The sequence below is a fragment of the Prionailurus viverrinus genome, chromosome D3 (genome assembly GCF_022837055.1).
Source record: "Prionailurus viverrinus isolate Anna chromosome D3, UM_Priviv_1.0, whole genome shotgun sequence".
Taxonomy (NCBI): domain Eukaryota; kingdom Metazoa; phylum Chordata; class Mammalia; order Carnivora; family Felidae; genus Prionailurus; species Prionailurus viverrinus.
In genome coordinates this window covers 87,828,285-87,848,214 of record NC_062572.1, presented here as the reverse complement: position 1 = coordinate 87,848,214, position 19,930 = coordinate 87,828,285, and the positions used below count along the sequence as shown (strand labels likewise).

Here is a 19,930-nt window from a genome sequence, read left to right as displayed (position 1 = left end):
AATATCTGTTGCCCTAGTTTTTTGGACTCTCTTCTGGACCTGGCAGAACTGTGCTTCCAGTTGTCTGGTGCTTTGAGTGCAGTGAAGAGGTGCCTGACCTCCTTCCTTCCTACCTCCAGATGCAGAGGGAGTCAGTCTTCTCAGGCTCCAGGTTCTGGGAATTGGCTCAGACGACAGACTGTAGAGCAGGAGAGTTGAGAACTGGATAGGATTTCATTATAGACTGGGAGTTGCGTATGAAGTAGAAGAAGGATTCAAGAATGGTACCAAGTTTTTACTTGGGGTCCTGGGTGGCTAGTGATGTCACTTACTGAATGGGGGAGAATGAGGTGAGAAAAAGGTCTGGAGTGACATCCTAGGGGGCTCTCTAGTAGACAGAAGGGTTTTTGAGCCAGAGCCCAAGAGAGCAACTGTGTTGGAGATGTAAACATGGTGAAGTCGTGGGTGTACGTGAGTGTGCTCGGAGAGTGTCGGCTAATGATCTTTCACATACATGACCAGTGATCGTTGAATGCTCATTACTTGGCAGCTCTGGGCAGGGGTCTAAAGGCTTTACATGGATTCTTTCATTTACTCCTCACAGTACCTTTATTGAGTACAGAGTGATATTAAGACAGAATCATAAAAATAAAACAAAGTGAGGGACAAACCATGGCGAGTGTAAGGAGGCAAAGCACTTAGCACATAAGGGTGACTTGGTAACATGGCCTTATGTGTACGTGAGAAATGAGGGGTGGAAGGGGCATTATTAGACCCCGAGATGCCTCACTGTCCACACCAGAGTTTGCAAATTAGTGGCCCCAGAGACTCATCCCATCTGACCAGGAGGTTTTCTGTAAATTGAAAATACTCATAAACATCTGGATGGACCATCAATATTGACCTGAATTTTCTGTGCAGCAGCATTTTCTAGGCTGAGTCGCAGCTGCCTTTTGGCGGCTCCTGCATTCTCGAGTTCCTCACAATCCCCACTCTTCCCTACTGTTATACCTTCTGGCTTCAGGAGTTTCCGTTGTCTTCCTGGACGCTGCAAATTTGCAACCCTCATCTACTCCTTACTCCGATTAAAAATGCTATTCAGGGCCGTCTAAACTCTGGTCCTGGCACACATTCCAAACTTGTCCCTTTGTGTATTCTTCTTTCAGCCAAACTGGGTTAAGTTTTAGTTCCGTCGGCATCTTCCGCATTCCTGAACCTCGTGTCTCTGCTTGTGCCTTTTCTTCCGTTAAGTGCTCTCTCACTCCATACACTGCTTATTCTTCAAGGATCAGCTAAAGAAACCTTGTCTCATGCCTAAAATGAGAAACAGTGTCTCCCTCTCTACTCTCCCAGAAGTGTGTGTGGCTACCTTTTAAGTGGAGATAAGTTGTTCTTCTTGTATTCCGCCTGGTGGTTGCCATGTCAGTTTCTCCACTGACCACCCTCCCTCCCCAGACCCTCAGTTGAAGACAGGTCATATGCCATTACCCTCCCCATGATCCCAACGGTATTGGGCATTAAGTGCTCTGCTGTAAGAGACTTGGCACCATAAGAGAGCAAAAGAACAGGGATAAAGGGAGGGAAGTGATACTTTCATAAAAAAATCATCAGCATTAACCACCAATTAGTATTTGGAAAGCAACTAATTCCAGATACAATTAGGTGAAACAGAACAACCCCTTATGAGTACCTTCCAGGAAGTGTAAAGTCCTTTCCTGACTAGTAACAGATGTATAGCCCATCACATGTAAAGCATAGCTTGAAGTATTTGGGGGGGTGTAGGTTTATTTCTCTAGATAGTTTAATTATTTATATGTAACTTCATTCTAAAAAATAAGTATAGCAGGACTTTTTCCCTAAATATACTCTTCCCATGGGGCATTAATTGAAATGTAGCTACCACTTTTCCTCATAGTTCATAGCTTATTGGGACACCTTGGTCATTGATCCCACTCATTTGTTACTTCATCACCCAGGATGTGGTTTGAAAGGTTTTGTTGTGAATACGTTTGCCCAGTATTTACGAATATTCAGAGTATAGCACATCCATGTTTATGGAAACATAAATCACAAGAGCCCGAAGGTGGAAACAACCCAGGTTTCCACCAAGGGATGAATGGGTCCACAAAATGTTGTACATAACATAGTGGACTGTGATCTAGCTTCAAAAAGGAATGAACAGTCCTACACATGTGACAACATGGATGAGCCTTGAGGACATTATTCTAAGTGAAATAAGCCAGTCACAGAAGTACAAATACTGTATGATTCCTTTTATATGAGGCACCGAGAGTCATCAGATTCATAGAAACAGAAAGCAGAAGGGTGGTGGTCAGGAAGTTGGGGCCGGGGAATGGAGAGTTGTGTGATGGACATAGAATTTCTATTTCCCAAGATGAAAAGAGTTCTGGAGATTGGTTGTGCAATGATATGCACAGACTTAACACTACCGAGGGGTGCACTTAAAAATGGCTAAAATGGTAAATTTTATGTTATGTATATTGTGCCAAAAATAAAAATTTGACATCTATATAAATATGTATAAAATAGTGACTTTAGTCACAGGCTTAATTCATGGGAGATTTCACTGTTAACAATTTTCTATTTAGAGAAATTCCTGCTATCAATTTGTCTTCATGGCAGTAAGAAAAAAGATGTTTTTTGTTGACAGAGAACTTTGAGTTCTGGTTCTGCCCTTCTAACTAGTCTTGAACCATTTGGAAAGTCCCTTCATTGTCTGAGCTTCAGTTTACTCATATATAGAGTGGGAATAATAATACACCCCTTGGGGGCAGGCTTGAGAATGAATGGGGTAATGTATGCAAGGGCCGATGTATGTGCCTAGCACATAGCAGGGACTCAGGATGTGGTGGTCCTCTTGAGTTCCCTTTCCACCTTCCTTAAGGCACTGGACATTCTCAACTCAGTGTGAAACTTGAGGAGTATTTCCACAAACACATATTAAGCAGCTACCACTTGCCAGGCACTCCATTAGGAACTGGCGAGTGAGATGATATTTCTCCTGCCCGTGTCTCTCATATAAACTAGTAGGGGGAGAGAAGTAGATATTACATCACAGTATGAAAAATGCTCTGATGGGGAGACTTGCCCACAGGAGGCTATTAGAGCCCTTGGGATGAGCATTGTCGTCCTCATTGTTCAACTTGGAGAAGGAGGCAGGGCATCTGACACTAAAGGAGGAACAGGAATTGGCCCCAGAAGTAGGGTAGGCATGTCCTCTCCCTCAGGAATAGCATGCTGCATGGGTCCAGAGCAAAGAGAGTGCATGGCGTATCTGAAATGGGAGGCTGTTATCCTGAAAGGTAAGGTACAACGGGTGAAAGTGGAGAGGCAAGCAGGGGCCAAACACTGAGTGGTGTTCTGCCAGGGACTGCAAGATATTGGCAGGTTTGATAGGAGAGAGAGATCAGACTGATTGCACAAGGAAAGTGGTTGGTATGGAGCAAGACTGGAGGGAGGTTGGGCGGAGGTGCTTTTACTAGAGCAAGCAGGAGCAACTGTCATTGGACTAGGATAGGGCACTGGGGACGGGTGGCACATGTTTGAGAGATACTGAGAAGGTAGAATTGACAAGATTCAGCAACTGACTGGATGAGTGGGTAAGGGAAGACAAGTTAAAAACGGCACTGGTTTCTAAAGAGTGGGGAGAATGGGAAGGAGCCACTTTGGAGAAGGGAAGATGGCCCTGGGGTGTGTGTGACTAAGAAGTGAAGAAAAAGTATTGAACACCTAAATAAGTTATGTCCATTCGTTCTCCTTTGCCACAAGATGTATCTACTTAGGATATTCTAGGAGGTGAGTTCTTTTTCTTTGCATTGCCCATCCTAGTCTACACCTGGTGACGCACCAGGTGCTTGTATCGGTACCTGCCCCCCGTTTTCTAGACAGGAGCGAGTCTCAGTGACTTTCATTGCTTTACCTACCTAGGGCCCCCTTTTTGGGGGTGCCATTGGACAGATACCTGTCCTGAAGGAGAGCAGCCATTTGTAAATAGCAGATGCACATTTTGTCAAACAAGTGGGCTTGTGGTTACCTGCACAGCAACTTGGGTACAGCTTCCTCTTCCTCATGAGATAATTTTGTCCAGGTCCGGGTTAAGTATTCATCATTTCTTCAAAGTCACATGTTGCCTGTCTATTCTAATAGAAACATTTGGAAATTCCCTCATAGTTTCCTTCCTAAAGATAGAGCCAAATCACTCCTTAGATGTCCTTGTCATTCGCTCTTTTCATTCTCTGAAACACTTTTGTTGTGGATGCTGTTTCCAAATGCTGTAAGTTTCTCTCACTTGCTTTCTCTCTTTGATGTATTTAAAAACTTTTCAGCATTTATTTTGGAGTCCTTTGCAAGATGTTTTTCAAATACTCTTTTGGCCTAGTTACTTATTTGTACCTCTGGGCTTTCTCACTCTCCCCAGCTGAAGGGTCCTTTGTGGTTTTTTTTGGTGATACCTTCATCCGACCCTGGCCCTTTGACTTTGCCAGCGTAGCCATGAGGGTTTTATTTTAAGCACCTAGCCTTTTAGATCTGCAGCATATATTTTCCCTGGACTTTCAAAAAGGTGTTTTTCAGAAGTCTTGGGGTTTCTTTTGGGATTTTTACCTTTTCAACTGTATCTTTTATTTTTTTAACCAGAATATTTGCATTTTATTATCGTTTCCATTTGTAATTATGCAAGATTTCCAACGATTTTTTTTTGACATTGCTTTCTAGTTAGAATCGCCTTTAGTTATTTTGCTCATGAAAGGTGCCTCAAAGTGCATACCATATGTGTCTATCTATGCCATTCTACAGTGCAATCATTTCAACACAGTTTTATTTCTTGGGGGACTCAAGAACCAGTTGTATGTGCAATCCAAATGTAGCGGGTCCACAGCTTTTTTAGAGGGGGAATTCACGATTGAGTACAGACAAATTTAAGGAGTGCACCGGTTTAATTTTTCAGTCTGCTCCATTTTACATGTTTCCCTCTTAATTTTACAGTATTTGCCAGAAGGTCTCCAGAGCAACCCAAGATGCTAGTGTCCACCTTATACAAACCTGAAATACCTGTAGCAGTTGTGTCTTTAGACATGATTTCTGTGTATGCCGTCCTTTATAAATGATAGTGTATCTACCCTCTAGAAATACATGTTTTTAGTCTGATGGCACAATACTCCATTGGTTTTTATTGATGAGTCTCTTTCCACCCTGAATCAGATGTGTCACTTCTATCAAGCTTGTCCCTTTCTTGCATGTTTTCCATCAATCTACTTAATTTTTTAGGCCTCTAGGATTTGTGGGGGTGCAGTTACAGATTTCTGTTGGTCAGTTCCCACATACGGAGTGTGAGAGAGACTTCACTAGGAAAGAGCAAATTTTTGAAGGGCAGAGCTGATGGGGCAAGATGGCATAAAAGATAATCACTTCTTTCTTAAGTTAATTATTTATTTTGAGAAAGGCAGAGATAGCATAAGTGAGGCAGAGAGAGAGAGGGAGAGAGAGAATCCCAAGCAGGTTCTGTGCTGCCAGCACATAGCCCAGTGTGGGGCTTACACTCACGAAAGCACGAGATCATGACCTGAGCCAAAACCAAGAGTCAGACGCTTAACCAAGAGTCAGACGTTCAACCAACGCCACCCGGGCGCCCCAAAGGAAGATACTTTGTAGCAATTGGCTGAGAGGAGACTTGGGCTGGGGTTCTCATCAGTCAAAACCACGTTCCCCTGATTTACCTGCCCTGCCTCCTCCAGCCTCGTTTTCCATAGCCCAACCCTTCTCTCCAACACGATGCTTTATTGTGCTCTCTCATGACCATATTTCCTCCTCGGTGACACTCAGTTGGATTCTGCTTTCACCACTTTAAACCTGTGTGGGGTGGACTTGGGTGGGCCGTGGGGGGCTCTGCTCACAGGCATGTTTTAGCACTACATGGCCTCCAAATGGCCTGGGTCTGTTTCCTGGCTTTATTCCTTGGATTAGTAGAGAGAGGACTCTAAGATTCTGTTGAATCGAACAGTGGTCACTTCAGCACGAATTGTTCCTTTTACCCTACTCTGGGTTTAGTAAGGCCTTTCTTCTTGACACTGAAATTATCTTTTATCCCTTGATATGTCTCTGTCCTGTAGTGAAAAATACAATTCATCGTTCTTACTTAGACTAAACATTTTGCACCAGATTTGCTGTATCTCCAGTGCTCTTGCAAAAACCTCTGAACATTTATTTTTCCAGCTTTATATATGCCTTCGTGCTCCAGTTAGTAAGTAGTAACTGGCCATTTATTATGGGGAATTTCTGATGTTTGACATAATTGGTCATAATGGGTAATAAAAACCGAGGGTTCTCAGTCTTCCCTTACGTGTTTATACAAAGACAGAGATGGGATCTTGTTTTTCAGTTACACATACGCACACATACACTCACAAAAACATGCCACCCCATCCAAATGAAAACAAAAAACCTGGAGAAAAGGAGTCTCTAGGGTAATAAGGGAATAATAGGGAACACCGTGGAAGCAGATTATGCCAAAAAGCACTGGATAAAGTTTGGAGCGTGAGGGTCCAATAACGTTTGTGTCTTAAACTGTGATTGACAATTACTTAAATTGACTAATGAGCAGACAGGTCACATAAGGTCATATTCAAAAGATAAGGTAAAGCGAGGAAGGCTTCATGAGTCTCCCCACCAGGCACACGTTATGTCTGATGGGTCCACAGTGGCTCAGCCTGGAGGGGGCATTGCCGGCTTCTTAATGAAGTTGGGGTGGGAAGGTGAAAGGCTCGGTGTCCTCCTATATAATATGCTAAGAAGCCTCCCTGCCCCAGAGATGCTCACAATCCAGGGGCACAGCAAGACGTGTGACTTCTCACAGAGACGTCCGGAGTGGAGAACAACAAGGTGAAAACTGGACCTTTGCGGCCAAGTTGGAGAAGGCTTCAGAAGATCGCCTTCCCGGAGGTCTTCAGGGTGAATACGAGTTTCAGGGATCCCAGCAGGCAGAACAGTCCACACAAAGACACGGAGGAGGGGATGTGAGTGGGGAACACATGGGGCCTTGAGTGGCCCGGTGAGGGTGGAGATCACAGGTGGTGGATGGACGTGGTGATGGGGTGATGAGGGCAGAGAGAGGTTGCAGCAGCGTGTGTTTGCGAGAAGCCCACGGAGCTGGACGGCTAGTGGCGCAGAGGGTCACGGTCAGACTTACAGCTCCAATTCCCATAACTCTCTGCACGAAGGCTGAATGCATTTTAAGACAGCGGCGACTGGTTGTATGTGTTTGGAGAAAGGAAGGGCAAGCACACACAGCTGGTTTTCCCTGCAAGGGAGACGACGCTTTCGTGCAAAGGGCTCCGGAATTAGCAGCTGGGAGCGGTCAGGGAAGCAGCCGTGAGGTGCTGGAGGGTGTATGGCTACTGCTCGGGAGCGGAGCAGGCTTTGGTTCTTCAGTTCAGAAACTGAATCACGTTTCTGGGTTCAAATACTGACTCTGTTTTCTCTACCATGACCTTTGTTACCTTCTCTTTAAAATGAGAGGGGCGCCTGGGTGGCTCAGTTGGTTAAGCGTCTGACTCTTTAGTTCTGGTTCAGGTCACGGTCTCCCGGTTCGTGAGTTTGAGCCCCGCATCAGCACAGAGCCTGCCTGGGATTCTCTCTCTCTTTTTCTCTCTGTCCCTCCCCCACTCATGCGCGAGCTCACTCTTTCTCTCTCTCAAAATAAATAAATAAACTTAAAAATAAATAAATAAATAAAATGAGAATAATAGTAGTGCCTAAAATATAGGGTAATTTTGAGATTCAGTGACACCTTTTCTGGCAAGTGTTTGTCACATCTCATATCAAACTATAAATGCCTAGTGTGTATTAAATATTATTATTGTTAATTGGCCAAAATAACCACGTAAGGAAGAATGAACCAAAGTTGTTTTCTTTTGAAGAATTAGAAGTAATACTATATACTATATATATATAGTTATATATATATACTATATATATTACTATATATATATTACTATATATATATTACTATATATATATTATATAGTAATTATATAGTAATATATATTATATAGTAATTTTATAGTAATACATATATAGTAATACCATATATAGAGAGAGAGAGAGAGAGAAAGAGAGAGAGAGGGAGAAATATGGATGACATATCATTAAGAAAGTAAAAAGGAGAACAGTGAAGATTTTTCAGTTCTGAAAATGAAGAAAGGAGAAGCATCAGTGGGGACAGGAAGTGATTCTGCGTTATGAAACGGGCTGGGGCCTTCTTTTATCTTGTATCTGAGAGGACAGGCGAAAGTAACAGGAAGTATGTCTTCTCTGGAAAACTCCCAAGTTGCAGAACACTTTCACAGAACCACTGGAGGGAGATCATTTGTGGTGGATCTTCTGAGAGAGGCAAAACAGTTACAATCCCTTCAGTTCTGCCCATTTCCTGTGCTGGGTTGGAACCAATGCGGAGGGGCTGAGAACAAAAGCGGATGAAGGTAAGGGAGGAGTTCATGTTCCTCAAGGAAACGAATGGAGTCTTTTGTGAAAAAACTTAATTTTTAAAATCCTTCCAGTGCGGTGTCCGGAACCATTCAGCAGACTACCTGTCTTCTTACCAGTACTTACGCATCAGTCATGATAAACAATTCTTTTTGTTAGACTGAATAATCCTGCCCTGAATTGTTCGGTAAAAAGAGACGAAAATATGCTTTGCTGACTGCCACTTATTTCGCACAGAGATAATACGCTTTTGTCTTTTCGGAGTTTATTCTTAAAACTTAGATAATCTTCTTGCCCTGTGTTCTTTCAAACAGTGGAGTCATTAGCTTTCTTTTGCTACCAGACATTGTTTGAAGGGTTTTATCTCCCTTCCAGACGATCCTTTAAATATTGTGCTAAAAATGAAATGTTTTGTCTGATGTGATAAAATTCCCTGGCTCACGGTTTCTTTTGCAGTATTTTAGATATTCTTTGTTGCCGTGTAAAAGGTCAATTTTTTTCTCCTATGTTTGAGAAAAACACTCCCCAACAGCTTTTCTGGAATGTTCAAATTGCTCGGGTTTCTCCCACATTCTTCCTCACCTTGAGCATAGTGGAAACCGAGAGGCCTCAGCCAGTTCTTGGTTGTCCTTGAGAACCGAAGCGGCTAATTAGCTGAGATGATATCCAACGCTCATTCGAGGCATTGAGCCCCTCCGCCAAAACATTTACCAGTTCAAGTTTTAACCCTTCTCTGTGTTTCACATTTTCTCTCGCTTTTGCTCTCTTCTCCGGTTTTGGATCCTCCGGCAGCTACACGATTTCTCAAATGCGCCTTCACTTTTCACTTTCAAGGCTTTGGGCAGACTTTCCGTTTCCTCCCGCCTGGCCCGCCTCCCCCCCCCCCCCCCCCATGTTTGCTTGTGTGTCCCTGCAGAGTGCAGCATACAGTGTCACCGCCCTGCCCCAAACATCCAGTCTACAAAACCTAGCATAAGCGAATGGGCCCACGTTCCAGGCCTTCCAGTCTCCATTTCTGTCTCCAGTGAGTTCCCTGCTCCCATCAGGTGCCCTCAGGGGTACTAGATGGTTGCGCATCTCCGTGGCTCCGCCCCACATCCAAGTAAGACGTGGCTTCTCTGCCTGAAGGTAGCTTCTCAGGCTGTGTCCTCTCCCAGAGGTCACAGCCCCCTGCACATTGTCATGATCTGCCCCACCCACGGCTTCCTTGCTGGTTCCTAAGCTCTGTGAGGAGAGGGACACATCTGTCTTACTTCCCTCTGTATCCCACATCTTTTCCAGTCCCTCTCATAGATTAGACCCTTACTATTTTTATGTGGAATTAGTGATCAAAGCAAGTGAGTTTTTGTAAGTTCCTTCAGGGCAGGGATAGGTCTTTTTATTTATTTTTTATTTCTTAAGAGAGAGAGAGAGAAAACAGGGAAGGGGGAGAGGGAGAGGGAGAGAGAGAATCTCAGGCAGGCTCCGCGCCCAACAGAGCTGATGTGGGGCTCTATCTCATGACCCTTAGATCATGACCTGAGCGGACATTGAGTCAGATGCTTAACCGACTGAGCCACCCAGGCGCCCCAGGGCAGTCATAGGGCTTGCTCACCTTTATATCTCGTAAATATTGCTTCACAAATCTTTTTACAGTAGACTCTTAAGTGTTGCTTTGCTTAATAAACTCACCTCGGTGTTTAAAACTGTCTTGGAAAGTTGTTTAAGGATTATCGTTAAGTTGAAAAAAATGTATTTTGTGAAAGTGACTGATACCCCCTTAGTCAGAAAAAAATGCCATTATGGTATGACTGAGTGGATAAAATTTAAAATATATACTGTGATATTTTGGAGGTTGGAATTATGAGTAATTTTTCTTTTCTTCCTTTGGCTTACCTGAATTTCCTAAATTTTCCACACTGGAAAAAAAAAACAATCTGCAAATACTCTGTAATGTATGGGACTTTCTTGGGGTGCCCTTCTTTCCCTGTGTGTGGTTTGGTCTGGTGCAGTGTAGACCCCATCTGATATTGCCTTGGACAGTCAGGCTTAGTGAGGGGTTGACTCACTCTCAAGGTTTGAATTCAGGGACTCTTGGCAATGATGGCATTCGTTTTCTTCTTTTCTGAGCGAATTCAAGCCACCCATATTTTCCCTTGTCAAACCTTCCTCCTGTTATCTCAAAGCATACGAATCAATGGATCGATTGAGTAGAACCCAAGACTGATCATTTTCTTTTTTTTTTTTTTTATTTTTTTTTCAACGTTTATTTATTTTTGGGACAGAGAGAGACAGAGCATGAACGGGGGAGGGCAGAAAGAGAGGGAGACACAGAATCGGAAACAGGCTCCAGGCTCTGAGCCATCAGCCCAGAGCCTGACGCGGGGCTCGAACTCCCGGACCGCGAGATCATGACCTGGCTGAAGTCGGACGCTTAACCGACTGCTCCACCCAGGCGCCCCAAGACTGATCATTTTCAATAACGCTTTTCCCCAACAAGTTGGACGAGGAATTAAAGCTATGTTTGTATACAAAACCCAGAACGTAGCCATGTTCCGGGTGATGAGAGATGAAAGTGACCATTTGGGAAAGTGAACTCAAAATTACCAAGACATATTGGGTGAGAAAACACATAAATCCTTCTGTTCTACTTTTTAAAAATCAATAGCCATATGATGGTGTGTCTTAGGAGTGGCCCTATGAATGAAGAGGAAAATACAGATTAAAATATGGGAATAAAGTGAGGGGGGTCTAACCTAGTCTGAGAAGAAGTTATCTGGAAAATCTTAGTAGAAGAATCCACACCTGACTCCAAAGGTCAGGGCAGTGGGCAGCAGGGATGGAAGGAGGGATGGTGGTGAGAGAGAGAGAAAGAGACAGAGAGACAGAGAAACAGAGAGACAGAGAGAGAGAGAGAGGGAGAGAGGAAAGAGAGAGAAACCCAGTCTAGAGCTCAGAGGCAAGTCCGAGGGTGTCATAAGAGGAAGCTCAGTATGGAGGCAAGCAGTGCACCAAGTTGAAGCCTGGTGAAACTGGGAAGGAGTTTGAATGTTATCACGAAGGATTTGGGGGTGCATTCAAGAATTTTCAGCTAGGGACTTACAGGGCCGGATATGTGTTTTACAAAGACTGCTCTGGCTTTATGACAGGGAGGAATAGAAGTGAGGTGGGAATGAGTAGGGAGAACTATTTCCAGGCTGTTGCTTCAATCCAGGGGAGAGGTGACAATAAGAACCTGCAGAGGGGAGTGCAGAGAAGTGGGCAGATGTAAGGCGTTCGGGGGAAAGGGTGACCGACCCTGGAGGCGAGTGAGATGAGAGGGGTGGGCGGTGGAGGAAGTGAAGCCTGGCATCTGATCACCATGAGGGAGCACGTGGGGATGGGTGTACCGGGCAGAGGTCCTCAGAAGGCTCCCACGTTGCAGAGGCTCGGCATTCGCATGCACAAAGTCATACTGTCCTATTTCAGCATCTCTCCGAGCAAAATGGATGAGAACGTAGTGAATGCTTATTGGGTACCCATATTGACTAGAAAAATCTTCTCTGGTATTCTCATGTACAAAAGGCACTAAAAGCATGGTCCATGCCCTTGGGTATGTTTATACTTCAGTTGATGAACTCTTTACTCATTATGGAAGATGAAGCGAGGTCTCAGTAGAAAATATTATTTTGTGGTTCGATTCTTATCTAGAAGTCAAGAAAATACACTCTAGTGTTAGTCTATGAATCAAACATATCATTGTTTCTAGTTGAGATGATAAATGTTTTCAGTTATAGCTTTCTGGAAAACATTTGATTTCATGCAGATAACTCTGACAGCCTATTTTTTTGCCTTTTATTTTTAACTTTTAAAGAAGATAGATTTCATTTTCAGAGTTGAAATAATATTTGGGGAGAGGGAAAGCTGGGATGGATGAGTGGTCAACGTCATATTAAATTTTTCTCTAGAGCTAAAGTATTCTTACATTCTTTTAAGTTTATTCATTTATTTTATTAAAAATTTTCAAATGTTTTATTTATTTTTCAGAGAGAGACAGAGAGAGACAGAGAGAGGATGAGTGGGGGAAGGGCAGAGAGAGAGGGGAGACACAGAATCTGAAGCAGTTTCCAGGCTCCAAGTTTTCAGCACAGAGCCTGATGTGGGGCTCAAACCCACAAACTGCTGAGATCATGACCTGAGCTGAAGTCTGACGCTTAACTGACTGAGCCACCCAGGAGCCCTTATTATTTATTTTTGAGAGAGAGTGCATGCACGTGCACAGGGAAGGGACAGAGAGAGAGAGAGGGAGGCAGAGAATCCCAAGCAGCCTCCGCACTGTCAGCACAGAGCCCAACGGGGGGCTCAACTCGTGAACCGTGAGATTGTGACCTGAGCCGAAATCAAGAATCAGATGCCCAAAGACCTGACCCACCCAGGTGCCCCTAGAGGATTCTTAGATCCTACTCACAATTGGTTTTGTTTTATCTTACATGATTTTATAATAACTATGTACTAAATTAATGTTTTCCTGAAATAGGCAGTGAGGTTTTTGGTTTTATTTGTGATGTGTCATAAGCAACTCACCGATTACCGTTTTGGTGGTTCTCTGTGGTTGCTCAAGGCACCAGTGATTTATTTATATGCATCACTTAGATGCCTCATTTAAGCTTGAGAGTAAATTATTTTTGCTGTTGAATACAATGGAACCCATTGGCAGGCAGAAAAGATGCTTTATTTTCCTGTTCGTCCACACAATATACCTCTGAATTGAAATAGTTGAAGTGTGATAAACCTCCCCTTGATTAAAGCATATTAGGACATATTAGTAATCGCCACCACTGCCTCTGACACATCCTGTGATTAGACCCAGATCCCCAAATTTTATGGCTTTTTGTTTTGTTTTCTTTTAAGAGGCAAACCCATAAATGTGATAAATGTAATTCCAAGATAATGGAGTTAGGAAGCCATTACGGAAGGCAATTTTAGAGGAAAATGGAGAGTGTAAAATGATGACTTTAAAATATTTAAAATTATGGGGGTGGAAATTAAATTGCAGACTTTGGAGAGAAGTGTGTACTGTGCAGGGGAAATGGAAATCATCCCTAATTTAGAGAAAGGATTTACAGCAAGATAAAAAGCCAGAGAGAATGGCAACTGTGGAGTTTAAATATTTTTAAAGTAACCATTGCAATTAGTCTCTGCATTAAAAAAATGGCAGCAGCAATAGGACATACAAATTCCTAAGAAGCATATTTATCTGAGTTCTTTCTGACCTTGCTTCAAACCACGTATTTGGGAACTAAGCATAATCTGAAAAAGAATTTTCTTTTTTTCTATTTCATCTTTGCTTTTAGTGTTTACATGTTTAATGTTGTCCTCAGATGAATTCTGGCAAGTGGAGATCTCCAGCACAAGAGAAAGCACCCAGGGGTCTCTGGTCGGTGACGTTAACATTGGATTCATTTGTTAGATTAAAATACATCATATAGGCTCTTTGGCCATTTACTGAGATGTCTACACATTTCTGTATATTTGTACTCACTCCACTACTAATATATTAAACAAGTAGCAGTGATTCTGAATCCCATCAGATCCAGTGTTCTCTTTCGTAATAAGTACTTTATAAATCTGACTATTTTGAAATTCTATTCATAGATGAGGAAAACTACCTACAGAGACAATTTCAAAACATAAATATAATGCTCTAAGTGTAACTTAAGGGACAAATAGCAAGAAAGCACTTTACAGTAAGGTAGCCTGTATTTTAATTTATAAATGTTGAAGCACCAGTATGTGAGAGGACAAATGTGTTCGCCTCCATTTAGGAGTCACCATGAAGCATGAGTCCACATTTCTTGAAGACTTGGTCACCCGGAGTAGCCTTGTCAAAAATGATACCATATTCAAAATGAACAGCTACTAGTGAAGTTCTAATACCTCAAAGTGAAATCTTCCCTCGATTTAAACTGAACAAGAATAGAATTCCTAAAAAGGTCAGGCTAAGCTAAAATAGTTCAGAAATATTTTGTGCACATTTTCTTATACCGATTTACTTTCAGGTGAGGCAGAACCTCTTGAATTATTAATTGTAATTCCTTTGAGGATAATTAGGTTTTGGCCCAGGACTCAAAACATTGTCTTACATATAGTAGGTCATCAGCTGATAGTTATTTGTGTATTAGTTTCTTCAGGGCATTTCCGTTTTATTGGGGGTCACAGAATAACAGCTGAATGCATCTGAAATGGTCTCGGTTGTCATTCTCAATTAGAAGAAGGGCCAAAAGTCGAATCTGTCTTGCCCTTCCTTCTTTTTCCAATTTCTTTCAGTAGAAATGCTTTTCTAAAAGAGCGATATACAGGACCCGGCAGCACTACTGAAATCTGACGCCCCTCAGCGAGGAAACGAGACCGAGAGAGCTCTTACCAGAAATTGTCAACCACAGGTTCAACTCAAAATCAGAAAAGAAATGTTTTTCCCTGGGTCCAGGAACACCAATATATTGATGTAGGGTGTACATTGTGAGCTTCATTTCTTGTAGTAACAATGAACTTGAATTAAGCTCCCCTGGTTATTCCCGTCATTGACAATGGCATTAATATGAGGTGGAAGGAGACCTCATCAGACTCCCCGGCTGTCTAGGGGACACAGTTGCTCTCAAGGCTTATTAGCAGGTGCACACATAGCACACCAAGAGCCTCATGGCATGTATTGGATGGAATATTGTTGTAGAAAGGCAGGATTTCAGAACCAGAGGACTCTCACCTCCTGCCCTGATATTTATAGATCAAACTCTTGGACAGTTTTATAAATAATGGACACTTTTGATCGTTGTTCTGAAATAATGCCAAGAAAATATAGTCACAATGAGGCTGCTTTCCCAAGTTGGGAAGTGTCTCTAACAGCAGTGAGGTGTTTCCCTCAACTCACTTCATTTCCAAAAACTTCATTAAGAGTGATACGAATTCATTGGCATTGGTAGACAATGCCAATTTCTTCTTCCTACACTTTGATGAGAGACCTTCCTTCTTCCCCTTCTCTTCCTGTCTATAATCTGCCAGCTCTCTTAGCTTGTCTGAGATTTCTTCTCTTTCCCTTGGGCCAGTCCCTTGTGTGATGATGTATAGGCTGAGCATTTGACTAGGACACCTGAGCCCTGGGAGAAGCACTCTGTTCACAGCATCTCCGCCTGCCCATGAGATCTGTGCTGGCAAAGGCACCAAGACCACGTCTTTCTCAACTGCTGATGGCACTCATCCCATGCTTGAAATTTAATAGTAAATGACAGATCACTGTAAGAGCTAGATACTGGTTTACCAATTCTGCTGTGAGGTGTTCTAGTTTTTTAAAAATATTTGCACTGTAATACATAAACATAAATTAATGAGATTCTTCGTTAATTGCTTTCTAAAGTTTTCTACTTTAGAAGATAAAGTTTGTTTCCTTTTCTAGTTGTGGCCAAGCTAGTCCTTTTCCTATTTTGAGAAATGAGAAACTTCAAATGGCAAAATGATCCGATCTATGACCTGTGACAATAATAAATCCTTTAAGCATATTTATCTCCTCAATCAAGGACTTGTTTTGTTTTCAAAGCTCTGCCAATCTATTCTCTAAAATGTTCCAAGTCCCTTTTTCTTTCTACAATATCCTTGATATTCTCCAGATCTCTCCTTTTTCCCCACGGAGGGGGGGCTTGGGTGGAGGGCCAGCTCCCCCATCATAGGGTGTAGGCAGTTGGGCTGGGTCCAGAAGAGAGAACGATGCCCTGGGGCTCCAGGAACAGGTAGGATAGGCTCCTGGGACACATTGTAGACAATCTGCAGCTGCGGAGGAGCAACCCAGGATGTGTGCTGGAGCTGCATGATCAGGTTGCTGTGGCCTTGGACCTCGGCAGACATTGACTGGGGCTTCAGATTCCTTGAGGGAAGTGCACGTCACTGCCACAGGGCCCCGATGGGATGTACCACCATGCTGTGACTCTGAGGGGTGGGGTGTTAGAGGCGTGTGGGGAATTGGGCTTTGTTTAATAGGTGGCTTGTGGCCTGAACCAGACGTCTTGCTGACGAGTCTGGGGTGAGGCGCTTCCAGGACTCAGGGCAGGTGGGCGTTTCTCTCCCAGAGCTCCCTGTCCCCCTCAGAATTCCTGAGATCCGGCTCATGGCAGTGGCCACAGCAGCAGCGTCTGGGGCCTGATTCAGGTGTTCTCTGACCCACCCCTGATGCTCAGTGACTCCGAGTTCATCTTCTCCCTGCCCCTCCATCAGGATACACCTGTACTCCCCACACACTGGAAGCCACCAACTGCACCCTGCTGTCTTCCTGGGAAATTCCCCACTACACGCGCACACACACACACACACATACACACACACACACACACACACACAAATTGCTTTTGGAAAGGTCATGGGGTGGAGGCAAGGAGGGTGCCCTAACGGACCCAGGTCAGATGTTGCAGGAGGATGCTGGGCCAGCCACGATGGCACATCCCCAGAGGAGCACGCACCAGCACCTGGTTGCTAGTGCTAAAGGTCTCTGCCCCCCGAGGTGAGTGTCATTTAGGTCTGGCAGTATCTTATTCTAGTTGTAAGAAACCAGCGAATTTAACTGTTAAAAAATTATTGTTTTCTAGGATTAATCTGTATGCATTTCCTCTGACTTGGAGCACCCACCAGGGGCACCTGGGTGGCTCAGTTGGTTGAATGCCTGACTTCGGCTCAGGTCATGATCTCACAGTTTGTGGGTTCAAGCCCCACACCAGGCTCTGTGCTGACAGCTCAGAGCCTGGAGCCTGCTTCAGATTCTGTGTCTCCCTCTCTCTGCCTCTTCCCTACTTGTGTGTGCTCTGTCTCTTAAAAATAAATAAACATTAAATTTTTTTTTTTAAAAAGAGCACACACTGAATGCTAAATGAATACATTATTATCTCCTTCTGTCGCCATACCTATTTTTTATTTGTATGCCCCAAATTTTCTTTTCTTTTATTATTTTTAAAAAATATTTATTTATTTTGAGGGAGAGGGAGAAGAGAGAGAAAGAGGGAGAGAGAGAGAGCAAGCAGGGGAGGGGCAAGAGAGAGGGAGAGAGAATCCTAAGCAGGCTCCACGCTGTCAGCACAGAGTCTGATGTGGGGCTTGAGCTCATAAACTGTGAGATCATGATCTGAGCCTAAATCAAGAGTTGGACGCTCAACTGACTGAGCTACCCAGGCACCCCCCAAATGCCTCTTAAATCACAATAAATTGGGGCACCTGGGTAGCCCAATCAGTTAAGTGTCCAACTTCAGCTCAGGTCATGATCTCACAGTTCATGAGTTCAAGCCCTGTGTTGGGCTCTGGGCTGATAGCTTGGAGCCTGGATCCTGCTTAGGATTCTGGGTCTCCCTCTCTCTCTGCCCTCCCTCCCTGACTCATGCCTCATCTGTCTTTCTTGCTTTCAAAAATAAATAAACGTTAAAAAAGTTAAAAAAGAAAAACAAAGAAATCCCAGCAAACTGACATGGGCACTATGTGTTCCCTCCCTCATTCTACCAGCTCTTTGTGTCTCTGTTCTGGACTGTTTGCTTATCTGGCAAATCCCATGATTATAGCAATCCCTGTCAAGAGCCACATACACACTGGTTTTTCGGTACTGTCCCATTTTTCACTTTAACTTCATTATAGTTTGAACTAAAAAATTTCAGCCTCTCCTACCTTAGAGGTTGGGAGAAATATTGTTGATCTTGCTGTGGTGTGAAAAGCACCTGGAGCTCTTTGGAGAGAAGATATTAAAGCCGTAAATATTGCAGTGCTGGCTGGTGCTCAAGGCTTGTGCCCGGAGGAACAGGTCCTGGGGGTGCTTGTGTTTGGCAAACGTGGGAATAAAGACCCAAACTCATGTAGAATCTGGACTGGAAAATATGACTTTTAGGCTCCTGGAATCATCCACTGAATTTATAATATGGTATCATCTTCAGAGACAGGTTCTCAATTTCTTCCACAGTATTTATTGAGCAGCTGAAGGTACCTGGCTTTGTGCTGAGATCAGATGTATTGAAGACATGCCATCTTCAAGGCATTGAGAGTTTCCCAGGGCAGGGAGAAATGACAGCAAATAAAAGACAACACAATAGAAGGTATAGAGGTAAAACAGAAGAGGGAGTGGTTAGCCTACCTTAGGATGGGTCAGAAAATATTTCCTCCAAGGAAGTGGTGTCACAGTTGAGTTTTATGGGATAAGTCGTGATTTTCCTGGACTGGAGTGAAAGGAGTATATTAGGCAATCCAGAAGAGGAGATGGCTGATGTAAGATCATAAATGTGAGTCCTGTTTTGAGGGACACTAGAGTATATAGTAGATTCTAGTAGGAGATGAGACTGGGGGCAAAGGCAGGGGTAAAATCATAAAGGATTTAAGTGAAGAATGTGGAGTTTGTCCTATAGCGGCAATGGGAAACCTCTGAACCTTTTAAAGCAGAGATGTGGCATGACCAGAGTTGAATTGTAGCTCCATAGTTTTGGATGCAGTGTGCGTTGGTGGGAGAAAGGGCAAGAATCAGAGTTGGGCAGCTATTTTGATGGCCCAGATAAAGAAACATAGGGAAATACATAGTGAGTGAGTCTTGTATTTTCATTCTATTTGGTTTCAAAGTCATTCTGGGGGCACCTGGGTGGCTCAGTCGGTTAAGCATCTGACTTCGGCCCAGGTCATGATCTCACGGTCCGTGAGTTCCAGCCCCATATCAGGCTCTGTGCGGACAGCTCAGAGCCTAGAGCCTGCTTCGGATTCTATGTCTCCCTCTCTCTCTCTCTGCCTCTCCCCAAGTCGCTCTCTGTCTCTCTCTCAAAAAATAAATAAACATTCAAAGTCATTCTGTTGTGCAGATTTCTCTGCTACAATTCTTAACCTCCTACAGATGAGATAAATGTATCAGCAAATATTTATTGATCATCGAATATGTGCAAGATATAATTTAAGGTGTTTCCAGAGATTAAACAGTTCATGACATGGTACAATTACCTTGAGAACTTTTGGAGCATGGGGGACTAACAAGCTACAAATGAATATTTTAAAAATTATTTCTGCCTCCAAGGAGCTCGGCATAATTGAGAGAAGCAAGATAGAAAACACGGCAGTTCCTATTTTGTGAGTGTAGTGATTTGTTATGCACAGTTAGACGTGGGAAGAGTAAGAGCTGTGGGACCCGTGGCCTAGGGCTGCTGTGGGCTGGTGGGGCAGATGCTGTGAGACAGGCTGGCCAGCAGGGCCTTGAAGGAAAGATGGAGTAAGAGAGAGCACTGTTACCACAGAAGTTCTGGACGCCACCTCCGGGTGCTCTGGTATAAGTTCAAATTCTAGGTTCCAAGTAACATCGGTAAATTTCCGGAACTGTGTCTGCTTTAGGTTGTGTTCCTCAGGAGTCCCGGAGAGGAGGATAAATGTGAAAGGGATGTGTTGGGAAGTGTTCCCAGGAAAGTCCATTAGGGGAGCCGGAACTGGACAGAAAGGAGACCAGGCA

At 43.6% G+C, this 19,930-nt stretch overlaps 1 protein-coding gene across 5 annotated transcripts in view; it reads left to right on the top strand.

The window, feature by feature from the left end:
• The window catches only part of CD226 (CD226 molecule), a 90,225-nt gene that overhangs the window by 30,886 nt on the left and 39,409 nt on the right, over positions 1-19,930 (top strand). The window contains exon 1 of one of the 5 annotated variants that reach the window (XM_047828736.1): positions 6,698-6,876. The exons of 3 other annotated variants lie outside the window; for them this stretch is intronic. The gene's annotated coding sequence lies outside the window, so the exon portion shown is untranslated. Of the gene's footprint in view, positions 1-6,697; positions 6,877-8,358; positions 8,475-19,930 lie in introns of those variants that run through there. One more of the 5 variants, XM_047828735.1, reaches the window with a different exon arrangement.